The sequence below is a fragment of the Rutidosis leptorrhynchoides genome, chromosome 6 (assembly GCF_046630445.1).
Source record: "Rutidosis leptorrhynchoides isolate AG116_Rl617_1_P2 chromosome 6, CSIRO_AGI_Rlap_v1, whole genome shotgun sequence".
In the NCBI taxonomy this organism is placed as follows: Eukaryota; Viridiplantae; Streptophyta; class Magnoliopsida; order Asterales; family Asteraceae; genus Rutidosis; species Rutidosis leptorrhynchoides.
In genome coordinates this window covers 189,964,385-189,981,940 of record NC_092338.1, presented here as the reverse complement: position 1 = coordinate 189,981,940, position 17,556 = coordinate 189,964,385, and the positions used below count along the sequence as shown (strand labels likewise).

Here is a 17,556-nt window from a genome sequence, read left to right as displayed (position 1 = left end):
GAATACCTCCTTTCCATTCTTTCTTCCAACGCACCCATTTGCTCCGCAACGGCGGCCGCAACTCTAGCGTTAAACTCCGCGTCATTCGCCTCGCTCTCGTTTCGCGTCGTCATTCAAAAGAATGCAAAATGATTAGTCCACGAACGTATAAAACCGCACGCACAACACCGTCCCATCTTGCTAAACACTCGTCGTACATCACTTGTTAGACACGATTTGTACCCGTAATAAGGTTTGCAAGTTCTTATTACGCACACACGCCGCATCGACTCGTTAGTACAACGACCGCCTCGCTCGATGATAAGAACAAACACAACCAAAATTCTACGCGATACAAACACACGCGAGAATTATTACCACAACACAAAAGCATATTAATAATATCCGCATTACTAATATATACGTTAGTCGACCTATAAACAAGGCACTAACTAAACCCATTCCGACCCGAAATCCTACAAGTCCCGCAACAATTTAAGCACACACAAAAGTCTAAGTCTAGGCACCTATCTCAAGTCACCTAAATCCCTTAGACCATGCTCTGATACCACTTGTAACAACCCAAACCAAACCACGACAATTCCCGTTAAATTTCACAACATAAATTTTTTTTTTCTGGTGCAGTTCATTTGCGCGGCGCGCCAGGTGGGTGCGCGGCGCGCCAAACCACCTGGACAGCCCGCTGTCCCCGGAAGTCAATTTAACGAAAATGTTTGACTAGTTCCCGACATTTTTAGCCAAAACGCTTTTAACCATAAATTCATATATATAAAACTAGCACGTTTAATTAATAAAATTGAGTTTACGAAGCGGGTCCCACAACGACCCATTTTACCACCTTAAGTACCGAAATACAATATTTGACCAAAAGACTTTTAATACAACAAAGCCGAGCATGGCGATTGGGAATACGCTACCCAATCCTAAATGATCCAAAAGTAAGTCACTAAAGCAACTATGCACGTCTTCTAGTCCTCGCGCTTACCCGAGCCACCAATCCACATGCGATCTATAAAAAGAGTCAACAACGAGAGGGTAAGCTAACGCTTAGTGAATGATAATATACTACATACATATATATGCATAAAATAGACACGCCACATAAATAAACAAATACCGCATACCGGAGTGTCCAAGCCTAAAGGCAAGCTAATCTAAGTATACCATACGATCACTAAGCAACAAGCTAATAATACCATCAATAAGGTAAGTTCACCAACGTCAATGTGAACAACGCCAATAACTACCCCCGGAGGGTTAACTACATCACGACAACACAACATTAATCACGAATTAGCAATTCGACAATCATGCAACATATCGTGCATATACCAATAACCGCAAGTCCACAATAGCTAGCAATACCAAAAGCATATAGTTCATAATTAAATATGCCAATACATAACTCATACAACCATGGTTAACCAAGTACACAAGAGAACGGTACATGAAAGTCCGTTGGAGTTCATAACATCCACTAGTGTTACTTACACACCGCGTAATCACTAGTCCCCCGGGTGATGTCTTAAACACCGCGACTAACTCACCCTTACAACAATGTGGCGTCTTAAACACCGCGACGAATCCACACTTCATTCAATACAATGAGTGGTGTCTTGAACACCGCGACACTTCCACTCCCATGACATTGTGGTGTCTTAAACACCGCGACAATACCACAAGTCAATTACACAATGAGTAGTGTCTTAAACACCGCGACAATACTACTCGTCAATTCCACAATGAGTAGTGTCTTAAACACCGCGACAATACTACTCGTTTCATAGAACGTGGTGTCTTAAACAACGCGACAATACCACATTCGTACAACATAATTAAATACATTACATACATATACGCATAATTATTCCACTCACAACCACGTGTGATAACGTACACCCAAAATGTGTACTTTGCTAAAGGTAGTCAACCAAAACGCACAACCGTGCCAATTGGACCTATGCACAAGTCCATCAAATCCACCTATATGTGAAGTGAGCTCTATAGCCGAGAATCACTTCACCCGACCCGCACCCATCCTACACATACATATGCATATAGGATATTAACACTCACCTTGAAGTCTTGATGAAAGCTTCCAAATAATCTGCAACTCGCCAATGGAAAATACCTATTCCATTATCATAATTACAACAATACACTTAGAATGGATTCACAAATCAACCCAAATTGACACTTAGTGCAAATTTGACCCAAATGCACTTCCAAGTACAAAACGCGCCCAAAATTAACCAATAATCACTAACACAAGTGAGAATGGTCTTAATACGCCAATTAAACCCGATCATAGGTGTTAAACACCTATCTTGCCCAAAATGACACTTAAACCCTAGTTTGACCCATAAGAAGTCAATATCACGCTATTAGCAAGTTTTGACACCAAAACATATTTAACTCGGTTTAACACTTCAACTTAATCCATTTTAAGTTTATAAACTTTGTTAAATCGCCAATTGGGTCATAATCACCACCAAACCCTAATTTGACCCAAAGTCAAAGTTAGTCAACCAAATAACCCTAAATAGGTTTCAATACTTCCACAATCACTAAACCTAGTGATTAAACCCAATTTCAAGTTCTAAACATAACCAATTTGTTCACCAAACCGAAATCCACCAACAATAACAATAAACCCGATTACTAGCATCACTAAAGTCACTTCATGAGTCTAAATGGGTTTATCAACAAATCAAGTTCAAACCCTAACTTTGAATAGCAAAATCAACAATGAAATTCGGAGTTAGAACTTACCAATACCGCCAAAATGATGCCGTTGACGAGTGGAACAACTTTAATACCCGAGGTTTGACCCGAAACACCCTTCTTCTTCTCCAATTGGAGCTCTCTCTCTCTAAAACTCTCCTCTCACTCTAGGGTTTGAAGTTGAGAGTGTTTGATGAGTGAAATATGATCCAAACTGATCAAAGGATCAGTTTTGATGACCCTAAACCGACCCCAAGTGAAAAGACCAAAGTACCCTTCATTTAAAGCCTTTAAAAAGGCTGAAAATTGCTTCAGCAGTGATCGGTGCGCCGCGCCACAAGGTGGGGCGCCGCTCCAACTGACAGTTCAGTTTTCAGAAACTTGTTTTGGTCATAACTTTTTGACCGTAGCTCCGTTTTCGATGAATCAAATATCGTTGGAAACGTAATAAGATTTTCTTTCCAATGGTAAGGCTTTGAAACATTAACACCAACTTTATTTGGGGTTGAAAAGATACGTACACTCCTTGTCACTTCAGACAATGTCCAGTTTCCTCCAACGTTCGAGCAAGCAACACGTACATGCTTCGTACGCTTCATACATGCATAGTACACCATAAATACATTATCTACAATAAATATTTGGGTCTTACAACTTTGTTTACAATATGTACGATCATAGTAATATCCTAAACAATATAGATTTTATATACATCTAATTACTTATCTTATTCAAGATCATAAGAATTTTCATAATTTCTAAGTTTAGTTCATAAATGTATAATCCTTATTAATAATAATAATCATAATAGTATTTAAATAATAATTAATACATACCTTAGTGATAAAATTACGTTTTAATGATAAATATAATATTAATAATAACAAAAATGTTAATAATATTAATTTTACTAATAATCTTATTACTTATATAGCAACAATCATAAATAATAATATAACAAATATAATGATAATAATAATAATAAGGTTGTAATAATAATAATAATAATGATTGACAATAATAATAATGTTAAAATTAATAATAATAACAATAATAATAATAATAGTTTTTAGAAAAAAGACTACCTCATAAGGGTTTAAAAAAAATAGTTGTCTCTAGTAGGAATCGAACCCGAGACCTCCCGCTTATACGCAAACACCCATGACCACGGCTCTATATCTGTTTTTCTGATTTAGATCCAAACCCAATTTATATAACTCGTTTTCTGTTTGTATTACTTCACCTTCTTCTTCTTAGAATCAAACGTCCCCAAGACCCACTAACCATACAGAGAATTTATGGTTTGAACTAAGACTCTCCAACAATTTAAATTCGACCTATAAATATACTGGAACAGATTTGAGAACGAATAAATAACAAAAAAAATAAAAATAAAATAGAGGTATTCGCTGCAGTAGCAGCTCGTCGGTATTGAAAAAAAATGAAATTGATTTTGAGTTTTAAGAGTTTTTAGACAATGCTTCCTTCATAAAATATTTTCCAATACACTTGTGTAAACTATTAGATTCATCAATTGATCATGAAATCTCAACACCTTCATGAATTTCACGATGAACACATTTATTGACTTTTGAAAATTAAAGTTTGACTTCAAGAATTCGACTTTAATTTCGTGAATTAGAACTTGGAAATTTGCAGAAAGTTTGCTTAAAGGATTACTAACAAACCTACATTTATAGATTTTGAAATAAATCTCGAATTCGAAAAAAAAAAAAATAAGAGCAACCAGAGGTAGCGGTCTGTAGGAAAAATAATAATAAATTTTTTTGTTTTGATTCATCTGAAATAACTAGTTGTTGGTATAATCGAATATGGGTATGATACTCGACTCCTTTCTGTCAATTGAATTGTTTATATGTTATATAAAAAAAAATTGTGGATGTCCATTCGATTACAGAAAACAAGGACCGAAGAAAATAAAAAGAATAATACAAAGAATAAAGTTGAGTGTGATTGCTAACAACTAGTACTATCGAATTTTTATGTACAAAGATTTAGGAGACACAAACAAAATTACCTCAACAGTTTGATGGTTACATTAAACCAAATCCAATTATTTATCCGATTTATTTATAATTGTTATTAGTAATTAATTAAATGGATTAATATATTAATAATTATAATAAATAATATTACTAATTTACTCATATCATTATCTACATATATATCACATATCTTATATATAACAGTATATATCTATCTCTATATGTATTTATCTATTATATTTATATATTTATTTTCATAGATTATAATTAATATTATTAATAAATATAAATATAACTATAATAGTAGTACTCTTAATATTATACATATTAATAATACAAATTTATAATGATATAATAGTGATAATAATATTGCTAATGATAATGATAACAATTACCATGCATGTATGGCAATAATATTGTTGTTATTATCAATAATACTAATTATACTAATAATAATAATAATAATAATAATAATAATAATAATAATAATAATAATAATAATAATAATAATAATAATATATCAAATCAAATGCATCAAATTTTATTAATAATATTAATAGTACATATATCATTAATACTAGCAATAATAATGTCTGCAATAATAATATAGCAACTGTGATTAAACTTGTAATTATATTTTAGTATCTAAATTCTACAATTTATTACATATGCAATGTTTACTAATTTTAAAATATATATTTGAATATTTACACACTGTATATATATATATTTATTACAATATACATATAATAATTTTCATATATATAACTCATATATAATTTCATTTTAATTCATAATTTATTTATTCAAATCTTATCTTTCATTTTTAAAGTATACTTAATTAATTCAAAATAGTATATATATACATTTGTATTTATATTTCTATACATATATATATACATATTTATTTACAAGCAATTGTTCGTGAACCGTCAGGAATAGTCACAGGTTTATGTAAATAGTCCTAAGATTTAGAGACTTAATTAGAATAACTTTGCTCATCGTGTCGAAATCATATAGAGATTTGAAGTTTAAATTTGGTCGGAAATTCCCGGGTCATCACAGTACCTACCCGTTAAAGAAATTTCGTCCCCGAAATTTGATAGAGGTCGTCATGGATAACAATAAGAATGCTTTTATGACAAATATGAGTTGATAAATAGAGTTTTATCATCATTGAGTAATATGGGTAAAACCATTTGATTTTGTGAAGAGTACGAGTGAAGCTATCACCAAAGAATGAAATGAGAAAATAATGTTTCGTCATATCTTTTGACGTAGATATGGTTGATTTTTGGAGTTCAAGGAATTTGGAGAAAATCTTCATGATAAGATTTGATTCTTCGATGATTAAGGAAATTAAGATCTCTATAATTAAATGCGATCATCTGTCTTGATTGCTTTGTCTAGTATTTCTATTATAAATTAACTTCTTCCGTTCCATTGTTCTCATCATTCCTATACTTTCTTTCTTAGTTCATACATCTAGAAAATTGTGAAAATACTTAATCCCATTCTAATCCTTGATATTTTCCTAATCATCATTTCTGTCATCCTTCTTTTCAATCTCCCACCAGAAAGATTTTGTTACTTCTACTATTACCTTGGAATGATACTATTCTTAATTCTACTGTGTCTTTATATTGCTATTCGTATTAATATCCACGGTTTGTAATTTTTGAGTTGTTGGATTTTATATTTTCCTTTATACTTTGAAGTCCCCGCTTCCGTCTTCTATAATCATCGTCATTCTCAGTTAATGCTCTCTCTTTTTGCTGCGATTTATACCCCCTTTCTATTTCGGAGCTTCATGCTTTTGTTTTCTTTTTGCAAGTAATGGTCCAGAATTCATAGGTATGGAGTTTTGAATGAACTTAATGTTCTAACCAAGAAAGAACGAAATCGTACGATTTGATTTGTCAAATTATTAGAATCAATGAGAATAGAACCATCAAGAATATACTTTCTTGATATGTTCAGAAGTTAAACAGAATGAAAGAGTTATGTAACATGACACATGATGACGTTATAATCTGTGAATCATCATGTTCCATTTAGAAACGCAGCATGACTTACTGTAATATAATCACGTTGATCAAGTGTCATTATATTATACTAACTCATGCATCAGTTCCCAACACTACTTCAAAAACATTCATATTTTAAGCTCGAAAGTTTACAGAATATAGAAACTAACAGTTTCTATATGATGTAACACTGATAGCACGAAGAGATTATTGATTTCAGATAAGAATAGTTATGAAAATATCTTCAGAAATATGGAGGGTATTTATAATGGAAGATACGATGATATCTTGGAATTTCTAATATTGATGGATGATGAAGAAGATTTATCCGTAAGGGTTTAGATTTGGAAGCAAGGTATTCGTTAAAGATTTCATCAGAAACAGAATTATTTGGATTCTTTGAAGTCAAACTTATTCTTTGTGATTTGTCCAAGGCTTCCTTCATAGTTTCGCATAATCCGCTTTTCGGTACTAAATTTTCTATTGAATGTTTCCAATATAATGAAACACAGGAAGCACGAAGAGGTATATAATTTCGGACGAGAATATATATGAAAATATCCTCAGAAATATCGAAGATATTGATGATGATATTTTGGAATTTCTAAGTTCGATGGTTGATGGAGAAAGATTTTCCGCAAGATTTTAACGTGACTTTGGAGCAAGATATTCTCTAAAGATTTCAACGGATTCAGAATTACCTGAATTCTTTGAATATAGGGTATGATCCTTGTATTTATCCTTGGTCTCCTTCGTGGTTAGCTCAATCCGTTTTCCAGTTCCAATTTTTCTGAGCTTTTCCAACATACCATTCTTTATCATCAAACTTTCGATGATTAAGGTCGTTTACGGTAGTCTACGGTTTCTGCTGCTTCATTCAGCTTTTTCAACATTCAGAATATTGATTTGTAGACTGAGTGCTTTTCAGAATTTCATAATGAAAGATCATAACTCTAAGAGATAAATGTTATACATATAACTGTTGATGTAGATATGTTGCGAGTTTTCAAAGTACTGATTGCTGATTCCCGGTAATTGGTATGGTAGTTCTTGTTACAAGATGCGAATGAGTATATGAATAGGTTTTAACGAACAACTATAATGGTTCTTCGGAGAGACTTAAGCCAATGAGTAATGAAGTTGCTGGTAAGTTTACTGCTAATGTGGTGGAATATAAACGGTTCTTCGGTAACGATGACGACAGGCAAACTTATATATCGAGTTTATAATAAGGCTAATTCGAATGGAGGTCGGAGTTGATTTGTTGAAGTGGTGATAAAATTGGCTAATTTGAAAAAGAGTTGCAATGTTATTTTCGATAATAACAATGCCAAAGGAGCTAGCACAAATACGTGTTAAACGTTTACTCAGGTTTTGAGTGTTTCTCAGGTGAAAAGTTATATGCATCAATCTTTTCTTCCGTAGATGAAATGCGGTTGGTTCATCCTCTCGATTGAGGTGTTTTCAAGAATTATGAAATGTTTGGACGCAGATTGTAATCGTAAAGATACAAATGAGGTTTTAAGATGAAATCAAGTGGCAAACTTGAAGAATCGTTTAGTTTCATATGTTATAATCAATATTTTGATTCATTTTAATTGTCCAAAGTAGGTAGTCCACAGTTAGCAATCCACAGTTACTAATTCAATAATTCATATACAGTTTATAATATTTGAATTATTTAATACGTATCGTGACCCGTGTACATGTCTCAGACTCGATCACAACTCAAAGTATATATATTATTATAGAATCAACCTCAACCCTGTATAGAGAACTCGATCATTACTGCATATAGAGTGTCTATGGTTATTCTAAATAATATATATATATATATATATATATATATATATATATATATATATATATATATATATATGCGTCGATATGATATGTCAAAACCTTGTATACGTGTCCCGATATTTAAAGTGCGTAAAAATAAATAACAGAAATTAAATGACGATAAATAAAATTGCGAGAATGTAAATTGCGATAATTAAATTACGATAAATAAAATGTAATCAGTTAGCTAGGAACAATTAGCTAGGAACAGTTAGCGTGGATTCTTAACAAAATTTCTCATAGTTAATTTGTTTATTTCTAACAAATTTTTATTTTTGTCCAATGTTTTCTTCATTATGCCACTTGTTGGATTCTGATAGATCAAAATCCAAATATGAAATTGAATGAAAAGGGTTATTTTGCGATGAACGGATATGTATATCGGTGGTTGTAAATAGGATATTAAATGACCGTTGAATCAGATTCGAAGAGTGTACAGTGTAACTTATTAATGTGAAATCTAATTATTCCTCGGGTATTACCTACCCGTTAAAATATTTTCACCATTAACAGTTTGTACAAAAGAATTTTTAATTACAATCTTTATGAAAACATCCTTAAATATATATTTTCTTCAGATGTAATTATAGATTTATTGAGTTAATATAGTATTAATCTCATTTGATTTACTATTAGAACTAAGATACATAATCTATAAAACATTAGAGATTACATAATCGCCATGTCGAACGACGATAAAATAGATAGAACGATACGTATAACGATGATTATGCTCGTGGTACAGAATGTGATATTGAGGCAAGGATTGTTGATGATACAGGTGATGTTACTGATGGTACTGTTGGTGTCGGTGATGTTGCTGAAGCTGGTAAGTTTTGCACCATATTTTCTAGATTGATTACTCAAGCGCGAAGCTCGTTGACTTCTTCTATTACTCCGGGATGATTGTCGGTTGGGACAAGCGGATGAATAAGGTTGGGAATTTTGGGATATCATACAATCATTGTGAGATATCCTGGAATTGAGGGTAAATATGGTGTTTCGGACTGATTCGCTGATAAGTGCTTCAGGTTCATCGCTAAGAGATAAATTCGGCTGGTGAAAAGGATAACCTTCTTCGTGTCTCCATTGATTAAATCGACTACGAACCCATCAGATGAATTGGGGATGGATGATTGATTGATTCATTCTGGTGACACCGCTTCGGAGCTTAGGTGAATATCTATGTCGGAATAGTTATCGGAATAACTATCAGAATAGCTATCGAAGTCTAAGGGACTCGATCTAGTTAAGGGATTCATCTCATACGATCAGATGAAGGATTTTCGATAAGAAATAGATTATAGGATGTAGATTAGTACCCTACAATACATAATTTACATATGCATATATATTACTAAAATCCCATAAGTTACAGAGGAATCTACGGAAGCTGTCAGGCAAAGGTAACAATAACAGATACGCTAAGATATGAATTTTATCTATACACTATTCATGCAGTCAATGCATTAAAACGTGTCCAGACTAAGAATGATAATCAGGTAATTTTCGACACGAAATGATAAGCAAAACTTTTGACATGCAGACACGGTTGAAGTCCAGACTCACTAATGCATCCTAACGACTATCAGTTAGACACACTAATGCAAGACCTGGTTCGCTAAGACCACCGCTCTGATACCAACTGTGAAGACCCGTCCTAATCCATCCGGACGAAGTCCATATTGATTATAAGCGATTCACAACAGTTGATTACATCGTGAGGTACTTGACCTCTATATGATACATTTTACAAACATTGCATTCGTTTTTGAAAAGACAATCTTTCATTACATCGAAAGTTGACAACATGCATACCATTTCTTAATATATCTTACTATAATTGACTTAATGCTAATCTTGATGAACTCAACGACTCGAATGCAATGTCTTTTGAAATATGTCATGAATGACTCCAAGTAATATCTCTAAGATAAGCAAATGTACAGAGAAAGATTTCTTTCGTACCTAAGAATAAACATGCTTTAAAGTGTCAACCAAAAGGTTGGTGAGTTCATTAGTTTAACATAAATAATCATTTCATAATTTTAATAGACCACAAGATTTCATATTTCCATTTCTCATAAACATACGTCCCATGCATAGAGACAAAAATATCATTCATATGGATTGAACACATGGTAACTGACATTCACAATTTGTATATAAGAATATCCCCATCATTCCGGGATCCTCCTTCGAACATGATATAAATTTCGAAGTACTAAAGCATCCGGTACTTTGGATGGGGCTTGTTGGGCCCGATAGATCTATCTTTAGAGTTCGCATCAATTAGGGTGTCTATTCCCTAATTCTTAGATTACCAGACTTAATAAAAAAGGGCATATTCGATTTCGATAATTCAACCATATAATGTAGTTTCGATTACTTGTATCTATTTCGTAAAACATTTATAAAAGCAGCGCATGTATTCTCAGTCCCAAAAATATTTATTGCAAAATCATTTAAAAAGGGAGCAAATGAAACTCACAGTACTGTATTTTGTAGTAAAAATACATATGACGACATTGAACAATGCAGGGTTGGCCTTGGATTCACTAACCTATAACATTTGTATATATCATTAATACATATAATCGTAATCGATTAAATATATTTCCTATATTGGTAATTTATTGACTATTTATTTAGATATTTTAAATACTTAAAATTTTGTATACTTATATGTATGTATATGTATATGTATATATATATATATATATATATATATATATATATATATAACAGATTTAAAGTAATAGATATGTTATGTTTTATAATTATCCTATATTGATGTATAGAAAAACTATCATTTTATGTTTTAAAACTTTATATTGATATATTTGAAATATTAATAATAACAGTGATAGTAGTAGTAATAATAATAATAATAATAATAATAATAATAATAATAATAATAATAATAATAATAATAATAATAATAATAATAATAATAGTAATGATAATTATGATAGTAATAATATAATATTAGTAATGATCATAATAATAATTTTATTGATAATAATTCTTATTAATATCTTAAGAACTTAACGGTGTTGTATCTATTCTTATATATGTATAGGTACTTTGTTTACAATATGTACGATCATAGTAATATCCTAAATAATATAGATTTTATATACATCTAATTACTTATATTATTCAAGATCATAAGAATTTTCATAATTTCTAAGTTTAGTTCATAAATGTATAATACTTATTAATAATAATAATCATAATAGTATTACAATAATAATTAATACATACCTTAGTGATAAAATTACGTTTTAATGATAAATATAATATTAATAATAACAAAAATGTTAATAATATTAATTTTACTAATAATCTTATTACTTATATAGCAACAATCATAAATAATAATATAACAAATATAATGATAATAATAATAATAAGGTTGTAATAATAACAATAATAATAATAATAATAATAATAATGATTGACAATAATAATAATGTTAAAATTAATAATAATAACAATAATAATAATAATAGTTTTTAGAAAAAAGATTACCTCATAAGGGTTTAAAAAATATAGTTGTCTCTAGCAGGAATCGAACCCGAGACCTCCCGCTTATACGCAAACACCCATGACCACGTCTCTATATCTGTTTTTCTGATTTAGATCCAAACCCAATTTATATAACTCGTTTTCTGTTTGTATTACTTCACCTTCTTCTTCTTAGAATCAAACGTCCCCAAGACCCACTAACCATACAGAGAATTTATGGTTTGAACTAAGACTCTCCAACAATTTAAATTCGACCTATAAATATACTAGAACAGATTTGAGAACGAATAAATAACAAAAAAATAAAAATAAAATAGAGGTATTCGCTGCAGTAGCAGCTCGTCGGTATTGAGAAAAAAAAATGAAATTGATTTTGAGTTTTAAGAGTTTTTAGACAATGCTTCCTTCATAAAATATTTTCCAATACACTTGTGTAAACTATTAGATTCATCAATTGATCATGAAACCTCAACACCTTCATGAATTTCACGATGAACACATTTATTGACTTTTGAAAATTAAAGTTTGACTTCAAGAATTCGACTTCAATTTCGTGAATTAGAACTTGGAAATTTGCAGAAAGTTTGCTTAAAGGATTACTAACAAACCTAAATTTATAGATTTTGAAATAAATCTCGAATTCGAAATAAAAAAAAATAAGAGCAACCAGAGGTAGCGGTCTGTAGGAAAAAAAATAATAATTTTTTTTGTTTTGATTCATCTGAAATAACTAGTTGTTGGTATAATCGAATATGGGTATGATACTCGACTCCTTTCTGTCAATTGAATTGTTCATATGTTATATAAAAAAAATTTATGGATGTCCATTCGATTACAGAAAACAAGGACCGAAGAAAATAAAAAGAATAATACAAAGAATAAAGTTGAGTGTGATTGCTAACAACTAGTACTATCGAATTTTTATGTACAAAGATTTAGGAGACACAAACAAAATTACCTCAACAGTTTGATTGTTACATTAAACCAAATCCAATTATTTATCCGATTTATTTATAATTGTTATTAGTAATTAATTAAATGGATTAATATATTAATAATTATAATAAATAATATTACTGATTTACTCATATCATTATCTACATATATATCGTATATCATATATATAACAGTATATATCTATCTCTATATGTATTTATCTATTATATTTATATATTTATTTTCATAGATTATAATTAATATTATTAATAAATATAAATATAACTATAATAGTAGTACTCTTAATATTATACATATTAATAATACAAATTTATAATGATATAATAGTGATAATAATATTGCTAATGATAATGATAACAATTACCATGCATGTATGGCAATAATATTGTTATTATCAATAATACTAATTATACTAATAATAATAATAATAATAATAATAATAATAATAATAATAATAATAATAATAATAATAATAATAATAATAATAATAATAATAATAATAATAATAATAATAATAATAATATATCAAATCAAATGCATCAAATTTTATTAATAATATTAATATTAATAGTACATATATCATTAATACTAGTAATAATAATGTCTGCAATAATAATATAGCAACTGTGATTAAACTTGTAATTATATTTTAGTATCTAAATTCTACAATTTATTACATATGCAATGTTTACTAATTTTAAAATATATATTTGAATATTTACACACTGTATATATATATATATATATATATATATATATATATATATATATATATATATATATATATATATATTTATTACAATATACATATAATAATTTTCATATATATAACTCATATATAATTTCATTTTAATTCATAATTTATTTATTCAAATCTTATCTTTCATTTTTAAAGTATACTTAATTAATTCAAAATAGTATATATACATTTGTATTTATATTTCTATACATATACATACATATATATATATATATATATATATATATATATATATATATATATATATATATATATATATATATATATATATATACATACATATTTATTTACAAACAATTGTTCGTGAACCGTCAGGAATAGTCACAGGTTTATGTAAACAGTCCTAAAATTTAGAGACTCAATTAGAATAACTTTTCTCATCGTGTCGAAATCATATAGAGATTTGAAGTTTAAATTTGGTCGGAAATTCCCGGGTCATCACAAATGATATCCTATCAGTCAAAAATTGAACCCTTTCCCACTAATCTTTAGCTGTTTTCAAAGCTAATTTAGTCATTTTTTTCACCACTCGACGACTCGAACCGCCTAAAGATTCAAGGGTTATATCATTTCTCTTCAAATCTTCCACCTTTTCGTCAATTTTCAAATACCCCTCAACCAACACATCAATATTAGGGTCTGTGAATGAAATTGGCAATTGGGTTTGTTGTGAGTGATGAGTGTTAGTGGGTTCTTGCTCTTTTATGTTAGGGTATCTGACAGATGGTGATGCTCCTACTGTAACTAAATTTTTTGACAGTTTTTTGTTGTTCAGTAGTTGTAATGTTATCCGAAACTGATGATGATAATTTTTTTCCAAAAGGTAAAATTTTATTCCACATCAACTACAGAAAGATACATCTGTTCAAATACAGAGAAATCAAAACATTGAAAAATACATCATCAAAAACACTTCTAATTATCCCCCTTTTGCCAATATCCTTTTGTGCCTCCATTCTTCCTTTTACTCTTCCATAGTTCCATTCCAGTTTTCATATAATGTTCTGTTGACATCCTCATATCTACATTATCATGTTATGGTGTTTAAACAGTACATTAATAACAAACATATTATTGTAGAATAGAGAACTATCCTAAACAAACATTAAAAGCTTATAACATAGATCGTCAACCACCTGCTCTATTTTGACGACCGCAGAGTCATCTCTAACTAAACTCACTTCCCACGATCTAAATCGCCAAATATGGTTACATGTCATCATACATATAAATACTATCAACCGCCAACAATTAGACACTTGGAAAATTTATGGATTAAACAATAGACTAAACAACTGAGTTATAAAACGTTTAATTGTTATGGTGGAAAAGGTAAACTTTCAGGTTGCATAAACCTCAGATTTGATAATAAATGCTTATATATTCCTCCTTATCCAAATATAATGAAATTAGATGACTAAATACTTAAAGCAACACCAGATATCTTTTTAACGTGGAATACCTTAGAAGTGAAGGAAAAAAACCAACCAAGAGAGATTTACAAGATAACATCTTTAAAAGATGGATACACAAGCAGTGTATCTATAAGTGATTCTACTTATCGAGCATATATTAACGAATACGGTTCAAGTGAGCAAATGGCTCAGGGTTGGATTTAGGTGCAGCTTTTGCAGCTACTTCAGGCTGCCCAAAAACGTTCCAAAATTTTCATGTCTCGTCTCCTACAGTAGATACAACTGTACATCCATCTGGGCTCTGCAAATTATCACATTACAGTATTAATTAGTGTTTGACTTTTAAGTTTTGACCAATTTGAGCACACAAGGAAAGTTTGACTTTTAATTTTGACATTACCTGTGACATATAAAGAAATCTGGATGTATGACCAGTAAGCTCAGCCACTTTTACCATCGAGGGGTACCTCCACAGAGTCAGCTGATTTTGGGTGGGCCCATGTGAGCTCAGCAACTCGCGTCCATTCTTGTTCCATAAAAGTGCACACACTTGTGATCCCGTGTCCACTGAGTTCAAGCATGCACCTGTGTGCGTGTTCCAAAACTTAATACACTCTTGACCACCACCACAACCCCCTGAAGCAAGAACATTAGCCTGGAAGGGACACCAGGCAAGGGCTCTCACTGCAGCAGTGTGTTCGAGCCTGTGAAGATATTGGGTCCGAGCTGTCCTTGAGGCCATTGAACGGTCCCAAATGTGAAGAAGATGGTCATTTCCACCACTGGCTAATAGTTGACCTGAAGCTGACCATTTTAGCCCACAAACTTCTCGGTGGTGGCGTGAGTAGGTCTCAACTATACGTGATCTTATTCTAAAATCAGTGTTCACGATCCGACCATTCACATCTCCTGTCGTGAGAATATTGTTATTCCAATCCATTGCTCCAACACAAAAATCATGACTACCTTCCAATGTGTCCAACTGATTCAATAAAAAAATGAGGTCAAATTAATTAACATGGTCAAACAAATCAAGAAATTATAACACAAGGTTAATTAACAAAGATCAGATCTTTACCAATTGGTTAGAAGAGGAATCCCATAGTTGTACATCATAATTGTTTAATCCGAGTGAGAGGCGGTTGCCATCGGGTGCCCATTTGACACTTGTCACGGGCTCACTTTCATCATCAACAGTCACAAATTATAATGCTTTATTAGATGTACCATGACTACCATCACATAGAAACACTGTGTTACCAAAAGCAATCGCAACAACATTTTTGCTTCCCCAGACCATTAGATTTAAGCAGTGATCATCAATAAGACCTGCTGCATCCAATGTTCATTCTGGAGCCTGTATAAAATAATCAAAAACATATCTCAGCAATCAATCGAAAAAAATACTCGTATTACAATCTAATAACATAAACATCTGACAACAAAAACACAGGATTAAAAATAAGACACACCTTAGGAATGAATCTGCAGGCCTTTGCGGGTTTCAAGTAGTGATCTGATGAAGTAAAGTAACTGGGGATCGGTTCAATGGGTGTTGGAGGCTTTGGTTCTATTCATGTTGAAGGTATCCTTCAAATGCTTCAAGTACGCTTCACTAGATGGTGAGATAATTTTGGAGTTTTCCTTACCTTTTGTAGCTTCGGTTAGCATGTAACGAGCAAAATCGAAATCCTTAGCTGATCTATTCGGTATGAAGCGATCCAACTAAATATTTATCAAACAAATAAAAACACTCAGTTATTAACTATGTAATGATCATAAAAACCCTAATTCAGTAACCAATTGAACAATCAATTGAAAAAGCCCTAAATTACAGAAAAGTGCTTACATTTTCACGAAATTTCCATTTTCGAATGAACTGTTCCTCAAGAGTGCAACGTGATTGTGATTTAAAATCTGGAAACGATGTAGATCCTGCATCCATAACTTTATTAGTAACAGACATAAATAAAATAAAATAAAAAAGAATATCGATTAAACCCTGCAAAACAAATTAGGGCACGCAATATAATGTTTGAAGAATTAATGAGACTGCTGGTTGCTTAGATTGCAAACAGTACAGAGAGAAAGCGATAACGTTTGTAGTATGATCTAAATATAAAAACAAAATATAACCCAAATTGGATTAAATCCTGCAAAAGAAATTAGGGCAAGCAAGCAATCAATATTGATACTACTAATTCGTAAGATCTATATTACAACCGTTGAAGAAGAAATAATAATGGGATTGTTGGTTGCTTAGATTGCAAACAATAGAGAGAGAAAGTGATAAC

At 30.9% G+C, this 17,556-nt stretch overlaps 1 pseudogene; it reads right to left on the bottom strand.

The window, feature by feature from the left end:
* Window positions 1-15,419: 15,419 nt before the first annotated feature.
* On the bottom strand, window positions 15,420-17,207 carry LOC139855571 (cell division cycle 20.2, cofactor of APC complex-like; annotated as a pseudogene).
* Between the last annotated feature and the right edge of the window lie 349 nt (window positions 17,208-17,556).